Below are 23933 nucleotides of genomic sequence, written 5' to 3'. Positions count from 1 at the left end.
ATGTAGAAGGTGCCACAGAACTTTGTGGAACAGAGAGAGGAACGACAGACGACCGCAGTGAGAAGACTGGGGAACTGAATTACTCCTGGAGGAACGAAGAAAGAAAGAAAAGGGAAACTTTTCTGTAAACATCGCTTTCACTTGTTGTTTCAGCCCCTTTAACTCTCAGAAGGTAAGAAACCTGTATTCTGATTGTATCGAAGTCTGTCAGTCAGCTGAAGATCAGGGTTAACTATCATCACAGCGAAAACATGCTTTAACTGCATTTAATCTTAACACCATATCTACACTTTTTTTTTTTTTTTTGTATACAATACAAAGTTTACATTTATGCCCGAAGCAGATGCTTTATCCAGATCATTCGAGGAATACATTTTGAATTTGAAACACACAATTGAACTTATGACCAGGATGTTGCACCATCTACCATCTGAACCACAGAAGTGATTTATACGTATGATTCATAGCTGAAGTAAACTTTATTAAAGCAGCAGCTTCTTAAGGTGTTTTTCAAGAAATGATTTATAGAGGATATATGAATGGTGTTGGTTGACTCATCGGGAAAGACAAACAGGAATATAAAACTAGCATGCCTAACTCTTCCTAACTCTCCAAGCTATTAGTGCATCTTGGACCAGCAACAGACCAAGGTGTTGAAGCATCTACACAGAGGTTCTTTATTGTCATCTATGTTTCTATAACGTGATGTGTGGCCAATTATGGTGTCTCATACTCTGAATGTTTGCTCTGCATTCAACCCAATTTAAGAGCACACACACAGGAGTAAATAGTGAACACAAACCCCAAGAAGTGACTGAAGAACATTTATCACCCATAGAACCTTTGCATTGCACCAAAGGTTGTTTCATGTGTTCACACTTACATATAATTAGCTGAAGTAGTAATGCATATTTGGCCTGCTGTCTGGGGAATGGCTCAAACTAGAGTACCCGCATATAAGTGTAATATGAACTGCATTTAAACGGTCAATGGATAGAGGTAAGTCAGCGGTATTTATAACCAACCTGGTCTCACAGAATTCCGTGAAATGTCCACGGGTCCTTAACTCAAAATCCGTGAAGCCATCACGGAATTGCCCCAAATTCCGTGACCCGGCCACGGATATTTCTCCAACGCAAGTCAATGACACTGACCTCCCGTGATCCACACACGGATACCCGTTTCAATGACGGAGTACAGAACTCGCTGAACGGACGTGCTTTCTCATTTGGAAACGCAACATTTGACGTATTTGTTTCTTTTCCAATATCAAATGCCATAATGACATTAACCAGACAGCTGTTGTAGTTATTGCATTGTCCTGTCCTCATAAAAATTACGTTTGTTTCAGTTACAAAAGTCCCGTGATGGCACGGACCTCCACAACCTGACCTCACTCACTTGTTTAGGAACTTACAAGCTTTTCGTCGACACTGTTGCAATGGAATGTAATTAACTTGGCATTTTTTCTCGTCCTGTCATCATAAAATCCAGTTTGATGGCGTTTTACACACATTTTGGCTATAGTCAGAACTAAAATCTGTGATAGGAGCACGGAGTGAGTCTGTGCTTAGATCACGGATAACTCTAACGCAAGTCAATGACACTCATCTTCCGTGGTCCGTACACGGATCGTTTCAGTGATGGAGTACAGACCTCACTCAATGGACGTGCTATCTCATCTGGAAACGCAACATTTGAAGTATTTATTTTTTTCAACACCAAATACCATGACCAACCTGACTGTTATTGTAACTATTGCATTGTCCTGCCATCATACAGATTCACTTTGATTCTGTTAGCCTAACTAAAATCTGTGATACGAGCACGGAGTGAGTCTGTGCTGAGATCACGGATAACTCTAACGCAAGTCAATGACACTCATCTTCCGTGGTCCACACACGGAAACCCAGTCTCACGGCAGTTCGTGATTTTGTCACGTAATTTAATCTATTTATTCGTGGCAGGCACACGTTTATTTCCTTATTTTCATGATTGCAGCACGTTTTTTTAAACTAATGCATTTCAACTGGAGGCATCTTTCGTGCATCAGCACAATATTTTCTGATTAATTATTATTATTATTATTAATTTTTTCACAGGACAACAGAAGAAACTCACTGAAACTTGAAAAAAAATCGGAGCTTAACTTACTGTACAAAACTGAGCAACATACTGTATTGCTGGTGACAAAAACACATTAAAACTTTTTTAGCTGTAAAATGCGCAATGGTTCTTTTTTTTACTTTTCATTGATTTTTATTTTTTTCATAGGCCTAGATTTAATTTTTTTTAATTACAGAATTCAATATCAAGTCCTTGACACATAACTGTAACACATTTTCACATTAAGAAACAATTTAGTTTAAATAAAAAGAACAAAAAATATCTAAAAATAAATAAATTATTTATTAGCGATAGGCCTACAGATTTATTTTTTTTATTTATTTTTTATTTTTTTACTTTAGACTCTAAAGTTAAAAGTTTTTATTAAGGCTATTGTAAAGGCTTCTTAAAATGATGTCGCTGATGAGCCTCTGATCGCTCTCAGATTCTGTGATATGAATGTCCGCTAATGGGTTTAGAATGAGCCCCGCTCGGCCCGTGTTCTGGCTTACTGTAATATTTCACCTGTAATAAGACCGAAATAATATAATTAAAATAAAGAAACATGATAATATGATAACATCTAAATAAATGTTGATAGATTTAGCGTTATAGTTTTAAAAATATTAATAAACAGCAAATCAACACAGAAAGACCTAAATAATAATAATACATAATTAATAAACAGCGCCGCCCCTCCCACTACGCGCATCACGCGCTGTGCGTCAACCCCAAAGCGTCAAAAACTGAAGCGTGGTCAAGCGCCTCTAGCGTCACTGACATGAGATGTTTATCGCTTTGAAATCACGTTCAAGAAGTCTCATTCAGCACACATCGCGATACTTTCCATCAGTTTGCAAGAGCCGCAGGTTGGGTGAGTTATACAGTCTATGGTGAGTAGTAGTAAATATGCTCTTTTAATGCCTGTCCTAAAACGTATTCTGTCTTCTTTATTAATCAGATGAGCGCCTTATGTTTACTCTCTGTATTACATCGGTCATCCGAGGCTGTCTTTGAGTTTCATTGTGTTTAACTAAATGAACACAGCTGCTAACTGGTTAAACTCTATCGGTCACGTGACGTGCCACAGACCTGGGATCCGTTTTATATTCATTTCAGGTTCAAAGATGTAAGTTGTATTTGTAGTAAAATCATGGTAACCATGACACCTACACAAGTAGGTAAAACCCAGTAAACAAGACATTTACCATGTTTTTTTTTTGTTTTTTTTTTTTTTTTTTTACCACAGTAACTGTAGCTTTACTGTAGTATAGTAATGGCACATTAATCACCAAATTAACTATAGTTGTACCACTGTAATGGTAGTGTTTTAATGTGCTTTTATATGACTTATTTCACAGTAATCACATTTACTGTACCATGCTTGTAATACCTTTTTAATGTAAAAAAAAAAAACATTTTTCCCATCTTGCAGTTCAATTCATATTTGTTTATATCTTAAATATTTTGCTCACAGATCACTATTAACATTCTGTATATAATTCTGTTTTATTTTCTTTCCCCTTGTATTAATCTTTTAGCTGAAAAGACGTAAAGTAAGCAGTCACCCCAGTGGTGTTTGTGGAGAGGTATTCCTTCAGAAATGGAGAAGACAGAAAGCTGCAGAGGCAGGTTGGTCTGTGATAGTTTGTCCCTTTTATCAAACATTCCTGTTGTTATCATTTGCACAGCATTTTGTTGTTTCTTAAACTGTTGTACGGTCCAAATACCCACACTTGCCATCTTTGCACATTTCCTTTATTTGGCCCAAGTGAGCATGAAGATCACAATGTGTGTCGATCTTAACATGACAAAGTTCGTTTAAACTTTGTATTTTAAAAGAAACTTCTAAATGTCTTTTCAATAGTCCCTAATAATACATTTTAATGCGCTTTTCTAGAACCCAAAGCGCTAAAATTAGCGCCCTATTAACCCTATTAAAGATGACAATTTATTTTGTGGTGCTTCTAATTAAGTGATAAAAAGAAGTTACAAATGATGTACAAAATAAATATACTTTTCTGTGCACCAAGAAAACATGCAACACTTTGTTTTACTACTAAATTAGTCTCAATTTCTAATTATTATAATTAATATTTCACAAACATTGGAAAGTTGCGTGACCTCTTGTTAAACCCCTGCAAAAAGTCTCACATTAATTCCAAAACATGATGCATGATGGGATACACTAAGCGTTGTATAGCGCTCCGGAGCAGTATTGGAGAGGTTTAGTGTGTGTTAAGGACACCGTGCTTTGGCATTATTAAGACCGGGGACAGTCTCATAGTCACGTACACACACTCTCAAGTGAATAAGACCTCAAGTGTGGGTATCTGGAAAGGGGAAAAGTCTTTAAAATGATCCCTAAATACAGTCCCACATCAAAGTCTTAATAATTCACTAATGCTTTCATGGTCTAAAAAATAATGTATGTAAGTAATGTATAAGTTAAAGTATATAGTAATGTATAAGTTGCATGTAATGAAATAATATTTCCTTTCTTTCTGTCTTACAGGATTGTTTGCAGATAATGCTGTTCTTCTTTTTCAGAAGTTTTTGGGGAGCCAACCCTCACAAACCTTCCTAAAAACTAAAAGAGCTATTACTGAGTCTCAGCGACTCTTGCCACGATCAGCTCTTCCCAGGTACATTTGTTTACTCATCAAATGCTCTGGTCTGAATCTTACTTTAAATTAACTTAATTATATGTTTAATGAGAAATATTGCTCATTGCACACAGAGTAAGATTATCTTGTTTCACAGAAGAGAAGGAAGACCAAGGAAATGATTTGCTCAGGATGAGAAATGAAGATGGTCATCTTGTGCTCAAGCAAACAGAAGTCCTCTGGTATGTGTGTGTTGAAGCAATGCTGTGTTACAGGACTTTATGATGATCTCTCACAGGACTGGTCATGTCAGCCGTAATTATTCTTTCCAATGTTTTTATATTTATTTTATTTTATTTGATACAGCTATAATAATTATAGCATGTTAGCAAAGTTTGACTGGAACATTTTTAATCTAAAGTTTTAAAAAAAACACCACCTGTTATTCTTAAAAGCATACAAGTGTCATAAAAGTGGTTTAATTGATATAAACACCAATTGACATTATCTCACTGTTTTGTGAATGTTGTGTTATAAATTGTGAATTGATAGTTGATTGGTTTGAGCAAAGCCTTACACTGCACAGACTAAAACACATTTGTGAGAGAAGTCATTAGCTCTGGAGAAAGACTCTAGAGGAAGAAAACACATTTACTGCAACAAAAGATGAATTCTAGAGTCTCTGAGAAGTACACATGCTAATGGAGTCTCATGAGCAAGCCTCTGTAACTTTTTCTAAATTCTTGCATAATGAAATTGTTTATTGCAGTATTTTAACAATTTTACTTTGTACAGATGATCTCATCAACCAAATGAGGGGTTTTGACCAAGTGATGCTCTTGAAAGGAGTGAAAGAAGAGGATGTGGTAAATTGTCTTCAGAGAAAAAGCTTCTCAAAAGATCTTAAAACAGCTTGAAGAATGGTAAGTGTACAGTACTACAAGGGTCATAGTTACTCATAAGATGAGCTCTATGTCCATTAAACAACTTCATCTGGATTGTTTGTTTCACTTTGACCAGGTCTGGGATCTTAGGACTGGGAGATCTCACTTGCACCCAGTTAACCTCCATAGAGAACATTTATCAGAAGCGCTGTCTGGGTAGGGCAAGAAACATCATCAAGGATGCCTCTCACCCTAACCATGGACTTTTCACCCTCCTTCCATCCGGCAGGCGTTACAGGAGCCTACGCTCTCGAACTAGTACCTGCTCTTTTACTGCACTGGTCACAGTACTTTACATACATGTATTGCACTACTCATATTTTGCACAGACTGCACATGGTTAAATCCATTACACTATAAACTGTCTAAAGCTGTTACTGTACAAGCACAGTAAAACTATTTCTACAATAAATATAATTGCACTACTATTATTTTGCATATAATAAATTGTTAAACTATACTTTTGCACACTCATTCAACTGTATTTATTACCACTGTTCTCAAGTTCCTGCTATTCATAATGTATATATAATTCTTCTTTGCTCTGTTCATAATGTACATACAATCCCTACATTAAATTCATATTTATATTCTGTATATACTCTGATCAATATTGTATATAGCAACTCCACTGTAAATTCGGTATATCATAGCTTTACTTACTCTGCACTTTTATGTATATAAAACACTATATTCTTGCACTTCTGGTTAGATGCTAACTGCATTTCATTAGCTCTGTACTTGTACTCTGCATAATGACAATAAAGTTGAATCTAATCTAATCTAATCTAATCTTCTGGCTGAGGACAAGCTACACCACATCAGTGCTGGATATCAACCAAAAGCGGTTTCCAGACACGAGAGAAGATCACGATGAAACCAGTTTAGATGTGTTGATAAGGAATCATTATTTTCTGAAACAGTATCACATGTCTTATATGTATCACATGATCTGTATCACAGTTGACTGGATGGGACTGTGACTTTTAAGGACATTTCATCACTCATCTGTGTGAACTGATTAATATATGAGGTTAATGTATTTTTGATTATGAATAATTATTTTCCTTGAATCTTATTTGTCTTGATGCTACTTTATCATCTTTATAGTCTATGCTTCAATAAAATGAATATGACGAATATTGTGTTCTGAAGATTCTTGTTAAATACATCATTTTACTAGGTAGGCTCATATGTGTTTATTTTAGACTTGGAAAAACTACATAATCATTATTGGGATTATTTTTTACTTAAGACATAAAAATATTTGATCAGATTAATGACATCTGGGACATCAGTACACCAGAAAGTTATTATTGTTTATATTTAGTAACAAATGGCAATTGTTTTGTGAAAGAAAGGGAGTTACGAGAATAATTATTTTGCATTACAAGATGGTGCCATGGGCTTTATAGTTACAAACACTTGAGGGATAACTGAGAATGTAGCAGGAATGATCAACGTGGATCTTGTACTGCATTAAAACCAAGAGCACACACATTACCGATGTCCAGCACATGAGGAGCAAGATACGGGGGTGAGAGGACATTTTTACACTGATTTTTGCTAATTAGTTATTAGTAATATATATATATATATATATATATATATATATATATATATATATATATATATATATATGAATGAATTTGTCCTTGTGTAATAGTGAAGTATCACAATGTGTATACATTGTCCTTGATTACTGCTTAACAGTGGGGAATAGATAATGGCATGTTGTTGCAGGTTCATCCATTATATTTATTGATGTTTACTTCAAAAATCAAATAAATAATCTATTATTTTTATTATCAAAACATTTCTTTATAATTTTTCCATGTTTCATCAGATGGCCTCACAATGTCCTGTCAAAAGGTATAATAGCAATGATGTAAGAATTAGAAAACAGAGGACTGTGAAAACTGTCAGATATAAATGTGACTCAGCTCAGTTTGTTGTCCATGATGAGGAGAATACATATATGTAGGTTTTACTGCCCTGCTACCCCCAGGGGCCCAGTAGCACCCCCCGGAAGAGCCCAAAACTGTACATTTCAAAAGGCTGTAAATCAGAGTCCAATTAACATATCAAAGCGAAAATCAGCATGATTACTACTTATGCTATGCTGATAAAATAATGTTGGGCACAGTTTTCAGAAATGAATGGAAAGGTGGCATAAAGGCATTTTACATATTGCATACTCTAAAATACTAAATTTCACCATGCCTCTCAAATATATCATAGTGTTTTACACAGTGAACATATTTATATGTCTAGTTTACCATTCAATATATTATTTATTTCATTTCGTTAATAAAACTTTTTAAACTACATTACCCATAAGCCTCCATCGTTCTATCTATGGAAAGGGAATACTAGGCGCTGTTTTTTGTAGTTCATTGAAGTTATTCTTAGGGTTAGTGTTAGGATCTCGGTAAAAAGGTGATTTTTCTCAACATAGAAACACCCAATGTTGACTTAATATATTTACTAATGTGATAATAGCAGCAAAACATACTTTTGTAACATGATTCGCTGTTTAATATGGGTTAAAAGATAATCCAACCACAGACAGTCCTGCGATGACAAGGGACATTCACAGCCAATGACATCAAAGCTGAGCAGCGTCATCACACTTCCTTAACCATTTATTGTCATTCATGAACGCTGTTTTCCGTTTTTCGGCTAAAGGGATAGATTGGTTAACAATAAATTAAATTTGCCACCTATTAGATAGTGTTTTATTAACGTCTACACCTTCCAACAATAATGCAAATACAGAAATTATTGTTATTCAGCTTGACAACAATTTGGCAATATCGATGTGTACATGTGTGTGTACAACACGTGATGTGAACTGCACAGTCACAGTTGTATCTTATCTAACCAATAGATTCATTTCATTCAATTTAAAAGATAAATTTTTTCCTGACCAAAGACAAGAGCATTTACTAATAAAAAGTAAAGAGTGAAATTATTAAGTTATTAAATTATTTAAATTTGTTTCTGTGATTTGCCTTGCTTTACCAATTAATCTCTAGTAATAAAAACTGAAATAAAGCATAATGAACATACATAATTTTGTAAGAGTTTTCCAGTATTTATTGATATGTCAAACTCATTTAAAGACAAAGTGCGCATATTATTGCACTGTCACCAAGCTCGTTTTTAAAGAATAAAACTATGAAGAAAAAAAAGGCAGTTATGTTGTAAACGTTAACATTTTTCAGTGTGCAAATTCTTTTATTAAAAAACAAAACATTATAAATATGGTATATATCTTTCAGAGAACACCGTAAAAATATACATTTTCTTAAAAGATTCTATTGACCAAAAAGTGATACAACACTTAATGTTTCAAACTCACAAAAAAACATCATGAAGACATGCATGTCAAGTGTGCAATATCATCTATAAAACTCAATCAGCAGAGCATCACGTAAACACTGATTGTCCGAACAATGGAAGAAAGATAAAGTGTTCAGGAAAACAAACACCTGCTACATAAAAATGCAGAAATATAACTTTAACAATAACATCATTCACTTCATGACTGGAACTAGGGGATTGCTGTGCATGAATATGTCCTTTACTAAAACTCCTGATGAGAACTGAAGCTTTTTTATGATAAAAGCACCAGAAGTAAAGTTTACTGTATGAAGCTTGACAAAGAGAACACAATGCTTTATCAATATGATAAATGCTATTTTTTAACTACTGTTGTCATCACTGGTTCTGTATACAGTACAGTATATGGGTTGCTGGAAGGTCACAATGTATTCATTATAAGGTTAATTAAAACAAAGTTACATCTTCTGCAGAAATCAAACCACTGCAAAGTCTTGAGTCACTGATCCAGGAACCATTTCTCTGTGTGTGTGTGTAGGGGGGGGGGTTAAAGAGTTAAAGAGGTGAGTCCTTGTGCATGACGGAGAACTACAGTGTTATCTGGAAACAATCCTGTAAGACAGAAAGGATATAAATATTATGTAATTAAATGCAACATTACTGTGTTTTTTTTAGACCATGAAAGCATAATCTGCAAAGATGCTGTATAATTAAATGTTAAATGCATCCATTATTAAAAGCAAGTCATTAATAGCAATATCTAGTCATGGAGATCACGTATAGTGGAAACATGAACTGATGGGGCTTATTTGAAGTAATTTAATGAGAAGCCAATGAACAATATAAACTTTCTGACTGTGTGGGGCAACTGATTTTCCAATATTGTGATAGTGTCAGATGAGATTGTCCAGGGGCTTGTACAATATCATACAAGTGTTAAATTGAATTAGTGAATTATTAAGACTTTGACGTGCGACTGTATTTAGGGATCATTTTAAAGAGTTTTCCCCTTTCCAGATACCCACACTTGAGGTCTTATTCACTTGAGAGTGTGTGTACGTGACTATGAGACTGTCCCCGGTCTTAATAATGCCAAAGCACAGTGTCCTTAACACACACTAAACCTCTCCAATACTGCTCCGGAGCGCTATACAACGCTTAGTGTATCCCATCATGCATCATGTTTTGGAAATAATGTGAGACTTTTTGCAGAGATCTCACAGGAGGTCACGCAACTTTCCAATGTTTGTGAAATATTAATTATAATAATTAGAAATTGAGACTAATTTAGTAGTAAAACAAAGTGTTGCATGTTTTCTTGGTGCACAGAAAAGTATATTTATTTTGTACATCATTTGTAACTTCTTTTTATCACTTAATTAGAAGCACCACAAAATAAATTGTCATCTTTAATAGGGTTAATAGGGCGCTAATTTTAGCGCTTTGGGTTCTAGAAAAGTGCATTAAAATGTATTATTAGGGACTATTGAAAAGACATTTAGAAGTTTCTTTTAAAATACAAAGTTGAAAGGAACTTTGTCATGTTAAGATCGACACACATTGTGATCTTCATGCTCACTTGGGCCAAATAAAGGAAATGTGCAAAGATGGCAAGTGTGGGTATTTGGACCGTACAACAGTTTAAGAAACAACAAAATGCTGTGCAAATGATAACAACAGGAATGTTTGATAAAAGGGACAAACTATCACTGACCAACCTGCCTCTGCAGCTTTCTGTCTTCTCCATTTCTGAAGGAATACCTCTCCACAAACACCACTGGGGTGACTGCTTACTTTACGTCTTTTCAGCTAAAAAATTAATACAAGGGGAAAGAAAATAAAACAGAATTATATGCAGAATGTTAATAGTGATCTGTGAGCAAAATATTTAAGATATAAAACAATATGAATTGAACTGCAAGATGGGAAAAATGTTTTTTTTTTTTTTTTTTTTTACATTAAAAAGGTATTACAAGCATGGTACAGTAAATGTGATTACTGTGAAATAAGTCATATAAAAGCACATTAAAACACTACCATTACAGTGGTACAACTATAGTTAATTTGGTGATTAATGTTACTGTGGTAAAAAAAAAAAAAAAAAAAAAAAACATGGTAAATGTCTTGTTTACTGGGTTTTACCTACTTTTGTAGGTGTCATGGTTACCATGATTTTACTACAAATACAACTTACATCTTTGAACCTGAAATGAATATAAAACGGATCCCAGGTCTGTGGCACGTCACGTCACGTCACGTGACCGATAGAGTTTAACCAGTTAGCAGCTGTGTTCATTTAGTTAAACACAATGAAACTCAAAGACAGCCTCGGATGACCGATGTAATACAGAGAGTAAACATAAGGCGCTCATCTGATTAATAAAGAAGACAGAATACGTTTTAGGACAGGCATTAAAAGAGCATATTTACTACTACTCACCATAGACTGTATAACTCACCCAACCTGCGGCTCTTGCAAACTGATGGAAAGTATCGCGATGTGTGCTGAATGAGACTTCTTGAACGTGATTTCAAAGCGATAAACATCTCATGTCAGTGACGCTAGAGGCGCTTGACCACGCTTCAGTTTTTGACGCTTTGGGGTTGACGCACAGCGCGTGATGCGCGTAGTGGGAGGGGCGGCGCTGTTTATTAATTATGTATTATTATTATTTAGGTCTTTCTGTGTTGATTTGCTGTTTATTAATATTTTTAAAACTATAACGCTAAATCTATCAACATTTATTTAGATGTTATCATGTATTCATTCATTTCTTTATTTTAATTATATTATTTCGGTCTTATTACAGGTGAAATATTACAGTAAGCCAGAACACGGGCAGGGCGGGGCTCATTCTAAACCCATTATCGGACATTCATATCACAGAATCTGACAGCGATCAGAGGCTCATCAGCGACATCATTTTAAGAAGCCTTTACAATAGCCTTAATAAAAACTTTTAACTTTAGAGTCTAAAGTAAAAAAATAAAAAATAAATAAAATAAAAAATCTGTAGGCCTATCGCTAATAAATAATTTATTTATTTTTAGATATTTTTTGTTCTTTTTATTTAAACTAAATTGTTTCTTAATGTGAAAATGTGTTACAGTTATGTGTCAAGGACTTGATATTGAATTCTGTAAAAAAAAAAAATTTAATCTAGGCCTATGAAAAAAATAAAAATCAATGAAAAGTAAAAAAAGAACCATTGCGCATTTTACAGCTAAAAAAGTTTTAATGTGTTTTTGTCACCAGCAATGCAGTATGTTGCTCAGTAAGTTAAGCTCCGATTTTTTTTTTCAAGTTTCAGTGAGTTTCTTCTGTTGTCCTGTGAATAAATAAATAATAATAATAATAATTAATCAGAAAATATTGTGCTGATGCACGAAAGATGCCTCCAGTTGAAATGCATTAGTTTAAAAAAACGTGCTGCAATCATGAAAATAAGGAAATAAACGTGTGCCTGCCACGAATAAATAGATTAAATTACGTGACAAAATCACGAACTGCCGTGAGACTGGGTTTCCGTGTGTGGACCACGGAAGATGAGTGTCATTGACTTGCGTTAGAGTTATCCGTGATCTCAGCACAGACTCACTCCGTGCTCGTATCACAGATTTTAGTTAGGCTAACAGAATCAAAGTGAATCTGTATGATGGCAGGACAATGCAATAGTTACAATAACAGTCAGGTTGGTCATGGTATTTGGTGTTGAAAAAAATAAATACTTCAAATGTTGCGTTTCCAGATGAGATAGCACGTCCATTGAGTGAGGTCTGTACTCCATCACTGAAACGATCCGTGTACGGACCACGGAAGATGAGTGTCATTGACTTGCGTTAGAGTTATCCGTGATCTAAGCACAGACTCACTCCGTGCTCCTATCACAGATTTTAGTTCTGACTATAGCCAAAATGTGTGTAAAACGCCATCAAACTGGATTTTATGATGACAGGACGAGAAAAAATGCCAAGTTAATGACATGCCATTGCAACAGTGTCGACGAAAAGCTTGTAAGTTCCTAAACAAGTGAGTGAGGTCAGGTTGTGGAGGTCCGTGCCATCACGGGACTTTTGTTACTGAAACAAACGTAATTTTTATGCTGACAGGACAATGCAATAACTACAACAGCTGTCTGGTTAATGTCATTATGGCATTTGATATTGGAAAAGAAACAAATACGTCAAATGTTGCGTTTCCAAATGAGAAAGCACGTCCGTTCAGCGAGTTCTGTACACCTTCATTGAAACGGTATCCGTGTGTGGATCACGGGAGGTCAGTGTCATTGACTTGCGTTGGAGAAATATCCGTGGCCGGGTCACGGAATTTGGGGCAATTCCGTGATGGCTTCACGGATTTTGAGTTAAGGACCCGTGGACATTTCACGGAATTCTGTGAGACCAGGTTGTTATAACATGGTGTTGATTAATTTGGATGCGCTCCACCTGTGCTAATTAGGCAAAGTGTCTGACACGCTCATCATTTAACATCATTTAAAATAAAAAAGGATATTTTAGAATGGAAATGTTCTTCACACTTGAAATGATTGAATGAAATGAACTTTGAAGAGCCAAAAATTGTTTTTCTATGTCATCACTGTGGAGAGAGAGAGAGAGAGAGAGAAAACACACTTTTGTAACCTTTATTTTAAAGACTGTACATTATGTTCTCTCAATTAGAAGTTTGCTTTAACCCGAATCAAACCCACGTGAACAAGCCAATCAAGATCTTCAGGATAATTAGGCGCTGTAAACTATGTAAAAATCTGGTGATGCATCTGTCCATGTGCAGTACTCAAAACAAGCAACAGCAACAGAAGAAGAATTCAACCATTCAGAGCTTTTTTAATATAATTTATTTTTTATATTGCATTAATTTCCCTGCATTTTATTTCTCTCCGAACTGTCTCTGTTCGTGTGTATCCATGAGTTAACATGTTGAGATGAGCAAACACCTCTCACTTAGAGTATGTCGATTAGCAATGGATTATAAATATACTTAACGATATAACTGCATGCATTAACTGCATTGTTGTATTCCTATCGTTTACTCTAAAATACTGTATAGCAGGGATAGCACAAAGGTGTGTATGACTGAGTGCTGAGCTGGAATCGTATGATAAAATATGCATATACATATCATTACAAAAAATACAAGGGACACTATTTTGGTACTATTATGGTACTATTTTGGACATGTGACAACCTACAAATAGCATTGCAATTAAATATGGTAATCATGTAGTATCATTAGTTGACTACCTGCTGCATTTCACAGATATATTTATATATCACACCCCCACATTATGCACGCATGAAATATTTTGGCTGTAGACTGCTGTCAGTGTTGTTTTTTAGTACGATCACTATCAGCAATCCAGGGAAAGTGTGTTTGGGCATCCACTCATGTCAGCGCACATCTCCTCACATATATTAGCTTTTTTCTTCTGTCCATGTCACTCAAATATTGTCATCTGTGTGAGGTGTTTTAAGACTCGCAACTTACGTTTCCGGCCACTGCTGAACGACACATTATCTGCAGAATGAACTGTGTGGAGGAACAATAATGTTTAGATGTGGTCGGAAGGAAACAAGGATTATACACAGGATTTATTCTCGTAGAAAGCCACAAATGCATATGTTTTCTTGTGTTGCATTTGCTTGAGTCAGAATCAAGTGTATGTGGCTGTACGCAGGTGTAGTCAAGCGCTCATTACTCTATTGTGTTATCAGCGAGGGAGTGTTTTTCTTTTTTAGTGGATTATCACGTCTGTTTGAGGTGTATGTCTCAGACAGCGACGAGACTCATAGACAAACACTGCAAACAGTCCAAGAATTGGCCACATTGAAATGGGAATGTCAGAAAGTCAATCCAAGCGTGTTAGACTTCACTTGAGCAAATCTTGTTATCAACCCGCCTTTCTTTAATCTGATGTTTTGGTGGAATTAGGAAAGAATTGTGAAAGATTTCTGGAGCACATTTATGCCAGAAGAGTTCATGTCTGGTCTCGCTACCAGGAAGCAGGTTTATGAGGAAAAACATTTAGAGAAATCCCAACTTCTGTCCCTTTTTTCCTTGGAACTGAATGGAAAGAAGTGACTTTCTGCCTGTGGATCCTGTGGATTTAGAATTCTGAGGTTTTCACCGAATAGTGTTGTAACAAACTGTGATATAATTTAGACTTCTGTCTGCAATCAATGTAATACAGACACACAATGTTACATTTTATATAATAATTTATTTGTTAATTATATTTCCTTTTTATAGGCAAGATAGTACACATTTTGGCACTTTTCCACATTCAGATCTTGCACTGCATTTCTCCCCATTTTCTTTATTTGTTCTCATGTTACTGTACATCCCTCATACTCTGCTCAGATATTATATCTTTAGCTTTTTTAATTATTTATTTTCACACTTGTGAAAATGTTATGTTTTATATCTACTTAACCAAGAAAATCTACTTTTGATGCACTTTTTATTCCCCATTTACCATGCCAAACAAATTATAAATGAATATAAATTGTAAAATGTAGATTTTTCTACCTCAAAAATAGTTTTTAGTTCCATGAGACCTTTATATTTATAGACAGAGATTACATCTTATACTGTTATATCTTGTATGATAATGATTCATTCCTGATGCTCATTTCTGATTTACTGAGATGATAGCTAACTTTTAAGCAATAGTGCACTCAAAACATAAACATGTGTCTCACTCACCCTCATGTTGTTCAAGACCAGTATGACTGATTTCCTTCTGTGGAACACAATGAGAATTATTTTGAGAATTGGGATTTTGATCCAAATTGCTGTTTCCCATAAAAAAAAAAAAAAAATAAAGCCAAAAAAAAGGGGGGGGGGGGAGGCAGATTTCAAGATCCAGAGAAGTCAAAAACTACCATAAACAAGTGGTTTTCAGTCCTGTGGCCTTTACTGAAAGGAGGTTAAGTGAAATCTCTGAGTATGTTAATCCTGAAATGAGAGAAACTCTAGGTTTTTCTATTTCAGAATGGGAGGTTTGTCAAACCCGAAAAAGCAGAGTAAGTCAAGCCCATTTCACCCAAAAATGAAAATTAAGCCATAAATGACTCACCCTGAAGTCATCCTAGGAGTATATGACCTACGTTATTTAAAAAAAATTGTCTTTGATCTTTCAAGCTGTTTGATGGCACTCTAAATGATGGCATCACTAAATGATGCTGATTATAACTTTCTTTGTCAACTCAGGCTTTGAACCTGAGATTGTGGAGACATCACTGGCGAACAGTGGTAAATTCGTTCCCGCTGCAGTTTACCGGTATGAGAAGTTGTAACATTACCAGTAAATTGCCAGAATTCTGCTGTGTGTGAACACAGAAGGAAAATTACCGGTATGAGCACGTACAAATTTAATCTGTCTAATCTGGGCCAATCAAAACAATCTGACTCAGATGATGAATAAAATCTGTACGGTTCAGAATAGCAAGGCTTTCACAGGACAAAATATTAGGTCATCAGTAACCTGAAAACATTGTGCCTTACATATCTGAAATATCTAAAAATGAAACGTTTTGTGTGCAGAAGTGGTTCTTCATACAAACACTGGCATTCATCACATGTAAAGACTGAGTCTGCACAGTGTCCATTGCCATTTTTTTCTTTTTTAGCACAGATTGATCCTGCATTTCCTAGACTTTCACTTGTGGTGTTCTGCGTCTCTTATCTTTCCTCTAATGGACGCAGTGTTCTTTCACTCGGTGTACAACATTGGTGTCTCTTGAACGGATGGTTTGTGGTCATATTGAGTTGTGGAGATGTGGCGCGAGGTCTCCTGTAATCACTTCAGTGAAACGTGTTTGCAATGCACCAGAGAGCCTGTCAGCGTCTGCTGTATGCTAATGACTTCACTAATGTACAGTAAGTGGCTCTGCGGACAGAACTTATGGAAGAAACAAGAACTGAATGGCAAATACTTCTGGATCCAGTACTGATAAAATGACACTGCTTATCTCTGTAACTATCTACTGTCTTATAAAACTGATGCCATTATCAAACGAAAAGAGTTCATTTGAAAATATCAGTTGATCAGTAAAATTATGCTCTATCAAATCACTGTGTAATGAGGAAAAAGAGCTCTGTTGAAATGAGTGTATTCCAGTAACTTCTTACTGTATGCATATTAACAGAATGGACTGGAAACATTTACGTTACATAATCAAAAAACTGTGTTGCTCCATATTTACATTTGGTCAGTCACTGCAGGAAATGATGTCACCTTTATTGAACTGTATTTTTGGAGCTTCAGTTATACACTTTTAATATTGCATGTTTACAGTTATTAAATCTATATCTGTTTAAAGATACATATATAGTGTTGTTGAATTATTTTGTTCAGCAAGGATACAGTGAAGTGAGAGTAAAGACATTGATTTCCATTTCAAATTAATTTGTTCTTTTGGAAGAAATCAATAAATGACATTATATATACATATATATTCACTTAGAAACCCATTATTTATGTAATAGTTTTTCATAATATTGCAGTTTTTACAGTATTTTAAATCAAATAAATGCAGCCTTCGTGAGCCGAAGAGTCTTCTTTTTAAAAAAAAACAAAAAAAAAAACATAATTATTATTTTGACCAGTAATGTAAGTCACCATTTTATGATGCCACAACCAGTACGCATGTGCAAACAGTGTTAAAAACAAGCTAGACAGTCACTGCAACTGACAAAACATTATTTTAAACCTTAGCTTGCCAAGATGTCCTTGAAGCACACTGAGCTCCTGTCCTCTTCTGTATCCTCCAGCTCATCTGTCTTTCCCAGTCCTGCTCTGAACATGTACCACAGCATGCTGCCATCGTCTCCTCCAGGGATGGGCTCTGTTTCAAATACATGTATTTCATATGGAATACGGAATTCAATTTTCAATTTAATCTTAGTATTATTTAATTTTAAAATACATAAAATATTTTTGGCCGATCAACCTCTTTATTAGTCTTCTGATTTCCTGTATCAACTAGTCTTAAACCTCTCATGTATGTGAGCTGCAGCTGCATGACACTTTTTCTGGATTCCTGTAAGAAATAAGGAATAATACTGCCTTTGTGTGCTATCAAAATGTCCTACTTCCAATTTCAGAAGTCCTGATTACAATCTTTGCGCATTCAAGTGTTTTGCTGTTGGACTGAATAGGAATCGTGGCGGATGCCAGGTTTCTTGGGAAAATCCTACTGAAGCCAAAATCGTAGATATTTAAGATATTTAATTTTGAATATAGCATCCCGTTCACTGACAACTATGTAAACATTCACCGTGCTATCTTTATAGTTAGCCTGTTGTTGATTATGGAATTTCAGTCAAATGCATGCATGTTTTGCTTTGTAGAAAACATACAAACATAGCATTAGCACGACTCTCTCTTGATAGTACTTTTTATTTTTTTTTTGGTCAGATTTTGGTTTTATCAACTAGTTAAATGTGTTCATTAAACTTTAAGCATTACTGCTTGCTATAGCGATATGACAATATAAATGGTGGTTATGATATAAAATATAAATCGATTGAACCTTGAGTTATTGACAGGTCAGAGCATTGTTTCCCAATCCTGGTCCTGGAGAACCCCAACACTGCACATTTTAGACTGCCTCTATTCAAACACACCTGATTAAACTCATCAGTTAATTAGTGAAGACTCCAAGATCTCAAATGTGTGTGTGTGTGTGTGTGTGTGTGTGTTAGATAAGAGAGACACATTTACATTTAGCTGACCCTTTTATCCAAAGCGACTTACAATTGCTATATATGTCAGAGGTCTCATGCCTCTGGAGCAGCTAGGGGTTAAGTGTCTTGCTCAGGGACACATTGGTGTCTCACAGTGGATTCGAACCCAGGCATCTCACACCAAAGGCATGTGTCTTATCCACTGCGACAACACCACCAAAACTGTGCAGTGTTGAAAGTTCTCTAGGACCAGGATTTGGAAACTAAAAGTTTATTTTTTTAAATATATTTTGATGCATTTCTGGTTTCCTCCAGCACGATCATGAGCAACAGCATCGGATCGATCACTGGCGCAGCAATCCTCGGCCTCGTGTTCCTCCTCGGCGTCCCCGGGAATGTCTTCATCATTTGGAGCATCTTGGCCAGAGCGCGCAGTCGCTCCATCACCACCCTCCTGATCCTAAACCTTGCCTTCGCCGATGGCTTCCTCATGCTGCTGACACCCTTCTTCATGGTGTATTTGGCTCAGGGTAGCTGGATTTTCGGCCGGGATATGTGCAAAATCCTATTCTACCTCTGCGCCGCCAACATGTACGCTTCCATATTTATGATCATGCTGATGAGTCTCCACAGGCTGGTGGCGATAGTGTGGCCAAAGCGTGTCGGCATGCTGACGAATCACAGGATGGTCACACGGGTGCTGGCGGGTCTTTGGGTTCTTGCTCTAGGACTCTCTGCGCCTGCTTTGGTTTTCAGGACCACCGAGGTCAGCAATAAGACTCTCCAGGTCAGCAATGAGACTCCGAGTATCCAGTGCTACTGCAAACACCAACAATATCTATATGTGAGTCTTTTCTTCCTTAATATTTCAGATTAAAACATATTACATGCACATTCAAGAAAAAAGAACATTGAAATGAATGAAGCTTTTCAAGACATACACATAATGCATACACACTCACCCAAATATTGCAGTTTGCAGAAAATCACCCCCAGGCCATCCACGATGTAGATGAGTTTGTTTCTTCATCAGATTTGGAGAAATGTAGCATTGCATCAGTGTCCTCAGTAATGGATGCTCTGCAGTGAATGGTTGCCATCAGAATGAGAGTCCAAACAGCTGATAGAAACATCACAGTGATCCACACCACTCTAATCCACCAGTTTATGTCTTGTTAAGCCAAAAGCCAAAAGTTTATAAATTTATAAGAAAAAAAAAAGATGTTGCTTCTTGCCAAAACACAAGTCCATAATTCATAATAACACTTCTTCCAGTGAACAAGTCTGCCTCCTGGGCCTGTTTCACTAAGGAGGTTTAACCAACTCTGAGTTTAAACTTTAACTCTGAGTTGACTTACCCTGAGATGGGAAACTCTTGAGTTTTTGGTTACAGAACAGCTGAAATGAGTTGGTTTAATCAACTCTACATTGACTGACTCTGAGTTAATCGTGTGCACCACAACTATAAAAAACCACAACCCGCCAAAAAGCCGTCTTCATACTTCAGACTCAATACAAATGTAATTCTTCTCCGTGTTATAATATCACAGGTGAAAACTGGCAGAACGTTACGTTAATGAACTAATAGCTAATGCTAATAGCTAATTCTAATGATGCAAAGTCCGCAGACAAAGGTACTTTGTGTACCATTGGCTCGTTTTGTACCACTCGAAGGTGATTGGGCTCTCAGGCGAGATCCCCCATTCGTAACGTCGAACGTGACCGACTGAAAGGGAACTAAAGTTTCCTTAATTTCAGGGTTAACATACTCAGAGTTTTCACTTAACCTCCTTTGTGAAACGGGCCCCTGTAGTCCTCTTACATCAAAATCCACACATATGTTTGTTTAGAATTGTTTTGGCTTGTATACATTGTTAGATCTTTGCATATTTCTTTCCAGAATGAGATTACCTTTTTTATTACTGGAGGAAGTAATATTATGGATTCGTATTTTAGCCAGAAGTAATATCAAAGAACATCTAAATTATTGGTCATACAATCTATAATCAGTTGCAGTCTGATATTACGATAAGTTAATTGAGTTAATGTATAACAGTTTGAATGTGCAAAATATGGTTTTGGTGTAACCTAAAAGTTAATTAAGCCTTATGCAACATTTGCTCATTGTAAGAATGCATCAGCTCCCATAAAAAACATCTTTGGCTGCTTCTGTTCTGGTAATATTTTTTATCAGGAAATTCTCCTTGGCTCTGTAGGGTTAATTGAAAGGGAATTGTAACCAGGCGTTTTGAGTTCTTCACGTTCTGATATTTATTATATCATTCTCGTTTGTAATGTGTTCAACAGGCCTTCTGGCAGACATCATTTCAGTAAGATCAAGGACAGAATTCAAACGTCTAAAGCAGTGTTTGTTCATTCCCATTACGGTTCTGTTATTTCATGACAGTGTTGTTAATCTGCAGGTGGTGATGCATTATGGTATGGAAACATTACTGGCCTTCTTGTTGCCATACAGCATGATCATAGGCAGTTACGTGTGCATCCTGTGCAGAATCCGCAAGACACGCTTTCGCAGATGCATTCGCAGCGAGAAACTCATTCTGGTGATCATCATCACCTTCGGACTCTTCTGGCTGCCGTACCACATCATAAACGTGGCACAGGTCATGTGTCTGTTCAACAAACACTCTATTTCTCAAATGCAAAAAGAAAACAAACAAACAAACAAAAAAACATTAAACATAAACGTGTTTTCCTCACACAGGTGGCTCAAGCTTTACATGCAAAAATTTTTACAGTTGAAAGTGAGTAACTGTAAACAGTCACACCAGAACCATAGCAAATGAAGAGTCCAGTATCTTAAACACGGACTAGTTCACATAACTTTTTCTATTAAGTGTGATTAACTTTAGTAATGTTTGAGTAAAAACACCTTAAAAAGACAATTTTGCATTTTTCATTAGGAAAAATCCAAAACATTTTGAATTGAAATTGTTCTTTTGTAGTGTCTCAGATCCGCGTGGTTACTCTACCGTGGCCTCTGTCAGCAGCTGCATAAACCCCGTCCTCTACACCTCCGCGCGGTCGGTTGTCGTTCTCCGGCGCGATGCCTGGCCTTCCTGGCGCGGCTGTTCGAGGGAACGGTGCTGAAAACAACGCGGGGTCCAGTACCAGACAGCAACAGCCGTGACCGAGAAGGGAGACTGACGAGGGAGAGAGTCTCAAAGACACTGAGACACTCACTCCTCCACTAACTCCAGCTCGGTTATTAAAGTTGTGCCGCAGAAAAATGGTAAGTGAGCATCTGGCTGTGGCTTGTGATGGGACACTCAATCTGCAGTGGGATGTGGATTTTTAAAGGTACTGCACGGTGGGTGAATCCGGATCACTTGTGCTTTTCTTTTAACAGATGGAGGTTATTCCAAGTTTGTATTATAAAAATAAAGACTGTGTACCAACCCTCCCCAAAAAAGAAAAAAAAAAAAAAAAAGAGGAGACCAATGCCTAAGCCAAACCATCACCAGACTGAGGACTGAGATAATCTATGTTTTTAACTTCGACTGAAGGGCTAAACAAGGAGCAGGTTCTAACTGTTAAAAACATGACAGCTGTATCCAGTGCTTTACAATAACCATTTCATGTCATTGTCCAGCAGGTGTAATCACGCAACTAAGACAGGTGATCCATTCTGGCCTGCGTTTCCAAAAAGCATCGTTAGCCTGAGTTGATGGTAGAACCATTGTGACAGGGTTCTCCTCTGAACACATGGCAGGCTTTTTTTTTTTTTGTGTGTGTTTGCCATGCACTCCTCTTGTCCTGCCTCCTTGTTTCCCATTACCACACCCCCTTGTTTAGTGCTTGAGTCCTCTTTTTTTTTGTCTTTGAGTGTTGTCACCAGTGGCCCGTTTCAGAAAAGAGGTTAAGTGAAAACTCTGAGTATGTTAACCCTGAAATGAGAGAAACACTAGTTTCCTGTTTAGGAATGGGAGGTTTGTCGAACCTGAGAATGCAGGGTAAGTCAAGCCCATTTCTGAAAGAGAGGTAACTTATACTCAGAGTCAGTTACCGTAGTAACTTACTCTATGAACCTAACCTGGTCAGGAGAAGGTTTTTTTCGGTAAACCCAGAGTTTCTTTCGGTCTCGTCCACCTTTTTTAAAGCACAAGCAATGTTTAAATACTTCATTCATTCATGCACGCTGCAAGAAAGCTTTTTTTACTAAGTATTTTTTTATTGCAAGATAAATACTAAGCGAGCTATGATGACTTTCACCTTGATATTTTATATAACCGACTGAGGCCAGCCTAACGGACAGCGACACTGAACCGAGCTCTCTTCTGCAAATTTCTCCTCAAAGTCCCTCCTGCACCCGAACGAACAAATACAAATCGCAGTTTGAAACAAACAACAAGATGTGAAAGAGCCCGATTCAGTACTCGCGGTGTTCTGCTGTTCAGGCTCACGCAGAGAAAGCCGTCTCGAGACGCTAAAAACAAGCGTTTTCAAGTGTTTGGATCAAAACACTTGAACATCGAATTTGCTTATTTTTGCTCTAGTGCCGACAAATACATACGAAATATGTCAAAATGTCCACCTTGGAAATTATGCTTGAAAAAACAGTCAATTTCTTAAGTGAAAGTAAACAGTTGAGGAAAAAAATGGGATGTATATTATATTGGATGTGTTCATCATCTCTTAAAGGAACCGCGCCTAATTTAGTTACTGGCTGCTGTAATGTTAATCCAAGAAAATGAAAAAATCAATCACTGCTCTTGACTACTTTGTAGTTTTAACAGTCAAACCAAAATTATTCAGGCCAGACCGATATTTTTTGATATATATAGCAAAACTGTAATAATGTGGGAAATGTTGAAGGTGTCTGAATAAATGTAGGTTTCATTGTATATTTCATTTTTACATTGAAGACTATCCAGTGCTTTTTACATTTAATTATTTAGTTTCTGTACCTTGACACTTACAAACTTGAAAAAACCTTAAACATTGTGTAAATAGCACAAATAAATAAAAATAAACGAACATACAAATTAAACAATTTCAAACAGGGCCCGTTGGTACAACCTTCACCGGGTCCCCGCTTGTGCAATGTGGAATTAGTTTACAGCTTTTTCAAGCAGTTGTGATGCATTTTGGAAACAGGAGATGTACATTTCTAATGCACAATCTAGCTTGATAAACCCTTTCTCAACCCCTTCGGCAGAATTCGAATGAGCCATTTAAATCTAGATTAATCTAGATTAATTT

At 36.4% G+C, this 23933-nt stretch overlaps 1 pseudogene; it reads left to right on the top strand.

The window, feature by feature from the left end:
- LOC113075364 (leukotriene B4 receptor 1-like) lies at window positions 1–22085 on the top strand (annotated as a pseudogene).
- The last annotated feature ends 1848 nt before the right edge of the window (window positions 22086–23933 follow it).

Source organism: Carassius auratus, unplaced genomic scaffold, assembly GCF_003368295.1.
Source record: "Carassius auratus strain Wakin unplaced genomic scaffold, ASM336829v1 scaf_tig00016896, whole genome shotgun sequence".
NCBI classification, from domain to species: domain Eukaryota; kingdom Metazoa; phylum Chordata; class Actinopteri; order Cypriniformes; family Cyprinidae; genus Carassius; species Carassius auratus.
This window is presented reverse-complemented; position numbering and strand designations above follow the sequence as displayed.